At 44.4% G+C, this 7,159-nt stretch overlaps 2 non-coding genes across 2 annotated transcripts; both read right to left on the reverse strand.

Moving 5' to 3' along the window:
• Nucleotides 1–2,501: 2,501 nt before the first annotated feature.
• Nucleotides 2,502–2,587, reverse strand: trnay-gua (transfer RNA tyrosine (anticodon GUA)). Its single transcript is given in 2 exon segments — nucleotides 2,502–2,537; nucleotides 2,551–2,587. It is a non-coding gene; the product is annotated as a tRNA-Tyr (tRNA).
• A 4,123-nt stretch (nucleotides 2,588–6,710) lies between these two features.
• Nucleotides 6,711–6,783, reverse strand: trnaa-agc (transfer RNA alanine (anticodon AGC)). Its single transcript has one exon. It is a non-coding gene; the product is annotated as a tRNA-Ala (tRNA).
• Between the last annotated feature and the right edge of the window lie 376 nt (nucleotides 6,784–7,159).

Raw genomic sequence — 7,159 nt, forward strand, 5'->3', positions numbered from 1 at the left:
AGAGAGAAAGAATGTCCTCTGTGCTGGGATTAAATACAGGCCTCTGGCCAATAAGGATGCTAGATGATTTGAACTAGACAATGACAAGATGTGCACTGACCAGTGGCTGGAGCCCAATCTTAACTGACACTCCACCTGCAGACCATAACTTTGTCTACAACTTGTAACTTTAAGTGAAATAAAAAGAACACCACATACTGAAAGGTGATGTAATTTCTGAATGAGTTTCAGGCAAGGAGGTCATGCCTCCTCCACACACAATAAGCTCCTATAGAAGTTCACATGATAGTGGCCGGTAGCGTTGCCCACTTCAGTCTTCTCAGGAAATGCAGTCACTGTTGCCCCTTCCTGACAAGTGAGGAGATCTTGAGTGTCCATGATAGGCCACTAGTTAAGTGAACTCCAAGGAACTTGGTGTTCTCCACTCTCTTCCTACTACAGAGTTGTTGATGTGTGGTGGAGGGTGATCGTTCCTGGTCCTCCTGAAATCCACGATCGTATCCTTCATCTTGTCCACATTGAAACTCAGGTTGTTAATCTCACACTATTTCACAAGATTTTCCACCTCTTCTCTGTAGTGTGACTCATTGTTGTTGCTGATGAGGTCAATGACTGTTGTGTCATCTGCAAACTTGAGATAACACTGTGGGAGCTGAATCTCCCTAGTAGAGTACCTCTCCCTGATTTTCTACCAAACCAGCAAACTCAATCATTTCCCTTTCAAAACAGCCTCAATCCACATCCAAAGGTCACATGTTGCAGCAAAATTTGCAGCTCTCGTGCTGAAACAAGGAGAGCTGAATCAAATCCTGACTGAGGAAACTGATGACACAGGAGTTGCACCTTTATTACGCAGGGAGGAATAGTTGAGAGAGCTGCCACTCTGACGCAAAATGCATTTCTATTAAAACATGTTCTACCAAGGTGTTCTGACATTTTGAGGTTTTTACACTCTCTTTGAGAGTGTGGGACCTTTGAGCCCTGTGCAGGCTGGGTACTAAAAAACAGAGAGCAGCTCTGACCATTCCTTCTTAACTACAATGTTGTCCATCTGCTACTGTGGCAAGAATGACTTTGCTCTCTTTTCACTGCTTCAACAAAGCTGACGGCAGCCCAACTATTCCAAAAACATGGATGAGGAAATTCCATCCTGCAATAGTGCCCTATAAATTTCCGTCCTTTTATTTGTGTGCCAATTGGTCTTTTCCTCCTCTTCGCTCAGGAATAGGGGAAATGATGTTTCACCTCAAAATGAAGCACCTCTCCTTCCAGCTGGAGCCAAACCAGCGACCTAAGATTAACAATATATCCACTACAGTCCTCCGCTCTCCCAGCGGAGCTATTAAAGGAAGTGCACCAGTCATGTTCTCTGCATTGATTCTTCCCAGTGAAGACTTCTGACTTTCCTTGGTTCGACTCCTACCTTGGCTTGCATTCTTCTTTTGACCCTTTCTTTTACAAGCCTTTCATTCACATCTTTTTAAAACCTGAACCAGTAAGTGAAGTGAATCCTGCTGCAGACACTGACAGCAGTTGTTTCTCCTCCCACATCTAACTAAGCACACAAGGGGAATGGTCGACACACTGACATCCGGATGGCCTTTTTCATATTTGCTTTTAAAATCCAATGGAAAATGCAGGCATTGATCCTCTCACATGCTAAGCAAACACTCTACCATTTGAGCTAATTCATCTACACACTTTCCCTTCATGCTTTTTTTCAGTCTGCACCACTGCCCGACTCTATGCCTGCAAGCTACCTTATTACTATACAGACATTGGCCCCCAAAACCCCTTCGCAATACATCAGGCACATCCCCAAATATAAGCTCTCACCTCCCTTCACAGATCTTCGTTGAATGCTGCACAGTACAGTATATCCACCTGATATTACTCCAACCCAGCAAACCATTTACCATATAACCCACTTCTCACTATCGCGTTCCAGCCACATTTTCATGCTTTGCTCTTGTCATCTCTATCCACCTCTAACTCTCACATTTCACATTGCAGTTTGCAGCTCTCTTGCAGAAAGAAGTGGATCTGATTAATCCTGATGTAAAATGCATTTATCTTCAAAACCAGCCTGCAAATGCAACCTGATATTTGAAGGTTTTGCTCTCCCTACTGGTTTGCCAATGTAACTGTTGAAAGTTCATGGCCTTGCAGGGTGTATACCTAGAAACAAAGAGAGTTGCCTGCATTTTCCTATTCACAAAGTAAGTTGTCCACCTTCCACTAAGGCAATAATGCTTGTGTTCTCTTCTTACTGCTTCAACAGAGCTGATGTCTACATAACTGTTCCAAAAGCATGGATGAGGAAATTTCCCAGACGTGCACTCTGGAAAAGAGCCCTGTACTTGGCTACTCTGTGTATTCCTTCCGCTCATTCTCATTCATTCCTTTTGGTCACTTCCCAGAGCCCTGATGTAAAATCACCTATTTCCTCTTCCTTGTTGAGCATCGGGGAAAATATCGCATCATCTGAAAAAAAAAGCCACTCCTTCGAGCCAGAATTGAACCAGCGACCTAAGGATGACAATGTTTCCACTACAGTCCTCCGCTCTACCAGCTGAGCTATTGAAGGAAATGCAAAGGTCTTGATCTGTATATTGCTCCTTCACTACAACTAATTTTGGCTTTAACTACCTGTTGTTTTAATTATTGTCTCTGCTCGATGGCACTTAAATCTGCACACTCCTTCTCAGGAACTCACGGCACATTTGAAATTTCAACTGACAATTAACTTCTTTACTTCATGAACCATTTCTTTTGCAAACTTTGACAGATGCTCCATCTTTTTTGCTGGCCATGCAACTGACTACTGAGCGAACTAAGTCTCTTCATCTCTTCATCAATTAGAGGAACAACACCCCATCTTCCAACTGGGCAACCTCCAACCAGATGGCATTAATATCGTCTTCTCTGTCGTTAAATCCCTCTCCCCCCTTCCACTTGCTTCCCCCCGTCCCCCCTCTCTCTATTGCCTGCCTCATTTCACACAGACATGATAAATTACTCTTAGACCCTTATCACATCCAATTAATGCCTTTTATTGCTTTGGATTCCTCCCCCATTGTTTGAATTCTGAGACTTTTTGTCATATCCTGCTTCTACCTCTCTAATTTTTCCTTGAAGAAGGGGTCAGGCCTAAAACATCAGCATTATATGTTTCTCCAGCATTTCAGTGTTTTCACTATCTTCTTCACCTCACTGACTTTACTCATCTCTTCTTTGCATATCCTGAGAAGAGTAGTTGAATTCTGCTCCTCTTCTGAGCATCTCAGCAAGCTTATGTGTCTTGTCAATGGTCGATATAACCTTGCACTCAATGTCACCAAAACTAAGGAGCTGATTGATGACTTCAGGAAAGGAAAGCCAGAGGTATACAATGCAGTGATCATTAGGCAATCCGAGGTGGAGAAGATGAGCAAATTTAGGTTCTTGGGAGTCAATATCTCGGAGGATCTTTCCTGGACCCAATACACCAATGGCATTGTGAAGAAAGCACCTCAGCGCCACTACCTCCTCAGGAGTTTGCGGAGGTTTGGTGTGACATCAGAAACCTTGGCAAATTTCGACAGAGGTGTGGTAGAAAGTGGGCTGACCGGCTGCATCACGGTCTGGTATGGAGACACCAATACCCCTGAGCATAAAGCCCTCCAAAAGGTAGTGGACACAGCCCAGGACATCACAGGCAAAACCCTCCCCACTATTGAGCATCTACAGAGAGTGCTGCTACAGAGAACAGCAGCAATCTTTGCTCATCGTCTCTGTCCACTTCCAACCCTCACATTACACATTGCAGTTTGCAACTCTCCTGCAGAAAGAAGTGGAGCTTACTACAGTCCAGGAAACTGATGACAGCTGAGTATCATCTCTAACCACCCAGCACACGGTCTGTTCTCACTGCAGCCATCAGGAAAGAGGTATAGGTGCCACAAGACTCACACCATGAGAGCACTGCTGTGCAAAGAATTCAGACACAAAGTCCACAGACTAGAACAACAGGCTTTAATCAGCTTAAACTTGTACACACCAAGTCTCGGTGCCCTCCTGGCTCCATGTGCCCAACTGCTCCCAAAGGGGCCGGCTCGAGTCTTTATATGGGCCGGTGATTGACAGCAGGCAGGTGGGGCCAGCCTCCCAGGTTGCCTATCTGCAGATACAGTGATTTCCCCCTGCAGTAGGCTGGTAGGAGTGCGGCCAGTGTAGTGGTTGTATCACCACACACCACCAGGTTCAGGAACAGCTGCTATCCCTCCACCATCAGACTCCTCAAGGACAAACTCACTCAGAGACACATTTAAAGATTCTTACTTGTACACTTTATTGGTTTTCTTTTTGTTCTCTCTGTATTGCACAGTCTGTTTGTTTACAGTTCCTTGTTTGTTTATATGTTTTAGCTGAGTACAGTTTATTTTTTGCACCACCAAATGGTAGTAATTCTGCCGCGCCTGCAGGAAAATGAATCTCAGGGTTGAATGTGATGTCATGTACGTACTTTGACAATAAATCTGAAATCTAATGGCACCTGGAATGGCCCCTTTCCATGTCTGCTTGCAAAATACATCGGCATTGATCCTACTACCTCTCACATGCTAAGCAAGCACTCTACCATTTGAGATAATTCCCCCACACACTTTCTCTTCATGCTCTATTCATCATGCACCGCAGCCCAACCACGTGTCTGAAAATTACTTCATCAATATGCAGACATTATCCCCCGCATGCCTCCCCATCAATACATCAGGCACATCCACCCTCCTCTAATGCTGCACAGTACAGTGTTATACAATGGAAACTTAGGACTATTTTATGCTGGAGCAGGAGCACTGCAAGACTGCAAGAGCCACATCACACTTGAGTGGTGAACATGCTCAGTGCAACAATGTATTCATACATGACCGGTAGCCTGAGATATGAGTAAAATCTGTGCTGTAAACTTACAAGCTTCTCTGAGTGTTTATTAAAACCTTCGATGGTACAACCGAGGACATAACATACAGTATCTCCACCTGATATTACACCAGTTTTACAAATCATTTACCTCTCAAACTCACTTCTCAATATCATGTCCCAGCAACATCTTCATGTTTTGCTCATCTCTATCCACTTCCAACCCTCACTACAATCCAAAGAAACTGCAGACAGCCGAGTGACATCTCTGATCAGCAGGAGGGAGTGAATGAGAAAACTGCCACCCTGATGTAAAATGCATTTATCTTCAAAAACAGCCTGTAAATACAACCTGATATATTAAGATTTTATATTCCCTACTGGTGTGCCGATGTAACTGTTCATGGCCTTGCAGTGTGTGTACTTAGACAAAAAGAGAGTTTCCCTGTGCTTACTAGAATCTACTGCTACTAGAATCTTTGCAAAGGCTGAGGACCCTGAGATATCTGTCTCAGAAGATGACGTCAGAACTTCATTTAAGAGGGTGAACCCTCACAAGGTGTCAGGTACTGACGGCTACCTGGCAGCTTACTGAATATCTGCGCCAACCAACTAGATGGAGTGTTCACGGACATTTTCAACCTCTCTTTGCTACAGTCAGAGGTTCCCACCTGCTTCAAAATGGCATCAATCATCCCGGTGCTCAAGAAGAGTAGAGTGAGCTGTCTCAATTACTTCTAACTTCTACTGTGATGAAATGCTTTGAGAGGCTGGTCATGGCCTGAATTAACAAATACCTAAGCAAAGGTCTGGACCCACTGAAATTCACCTATCGTCATAATCACTCCACAGCAGATGCAATATCACTGGCTCTCTACTCAGCTCTGGATCACCTCAAATACAGCAACTCATACATATGACCTGCTCTTCATCGGATACAGCTCAGCCTTCAAGATCATCAGTGAAGAAGCTACAAACTCTGGGCTTCTGCATCCCCCTCTGGAACTGGATCCTTGACTTCTTCATTGGAAGACCACAGTCACTGCGAATTAGAAACAACATCTCCTCCTCACTGATTATCAATACAGGCACACATCAAGGATGCGTGCTTAGCCCACTGCTCAACTCATTATACACCCATGACTGTGTGGCCAGGCACAGTTCCAATGCTATCTACAAATTTGCCGAGGACACCACAGTTGTCGGCAGAATCACAAATGGCAATGAGGAAGCTTACAGGAGGGAGATAGATCAGATTGTTGAGAGGTGTCGCACCAACAATCTTGCTTCTTCACTGTGACCAATTTTGGCCTTAACTGCCTGTTGTTTCAGTAATTGTCTATGCTCAATCGCACTTACTGTACATCTGCTCACTCCTCCTTGGTTCTGCAACAAGTGGCACGTTTGTAGTTTTGGCTCCCACTGACAAAAGGCAAAGGAGGAAAAACCCAACACCCAACCCCAACCAACCAATTTTCCCCTGCAGCCGCTGCAACCGTGTCTGCCTGTCCCGCATCGGACTTGTCAGCCACAAACGAGCCTGCAGCTGACGTGGACTTTTTACCCCCTCCATAAATCTTCGTCCGCGAAGCCAAGCCAAAGAAGAAGAATGTCTTTGCAAACCTTGACAACTGCCCCATATTTTCTACTAATCTCATCATCACATAGTTGACTTTCACTCATCTTTTCTTTGCAAATCTTGCTGCAAAACATGACAGTGTCCACTCAACAAGTGTACTAGTCCATTGAGGGAATGATTGATACAGTGGCATCTGGATCAGCCCCCTTTCACGTCAGCTTGCAAAATACATTGGAGAATGTGGGCATCGATCCCACTACCTCTCGCATGCTAAGCGAGCGCTCTACCATTTGAGCTAATTCCCCTACATATTTTTCCTTCTTACTCTTTTTCATTTGGTACCACAGACGAACTGCAAGTAATCTCATCATTATGCAAATAATGGCGCCCACACAACCTTCATAATACATCAGGCACATCCACAAATATAAATTCTCACCCCCCTCCACAGATTTTCCTCAAATGCTCTATCTCAACCTGATATAACACCAACACAGCAAAACCATTTACCACTCAAACCCTCTTCTCAATAACACGTTCCAGCAACATCTTCATGTTTTTCTCATCTTCTCTATCCACTTCCAACCATCACATTTCACGTTGCAGTTAGTAGCTGTCATGCTGAAAGTTTTTTTTTTCTTCTTTGGCTTGGCTTCGCCAACGAAGATTTATGGAGGGGGT

Source organism: Narcine bancroftii, chromosome 2 (assembly GCF_036971445.1).
Source record: "Narcine bancroftii isolate sNarBan1 chromosome 2, sNarBan1.hap1, whole genome shotgun sequence".
NCBI lineage: Eukaryota > Metazoa > Chordata > Chondrichthyes > Torpediniformes > Narcinidae > Narcine > Narcine bancroftii.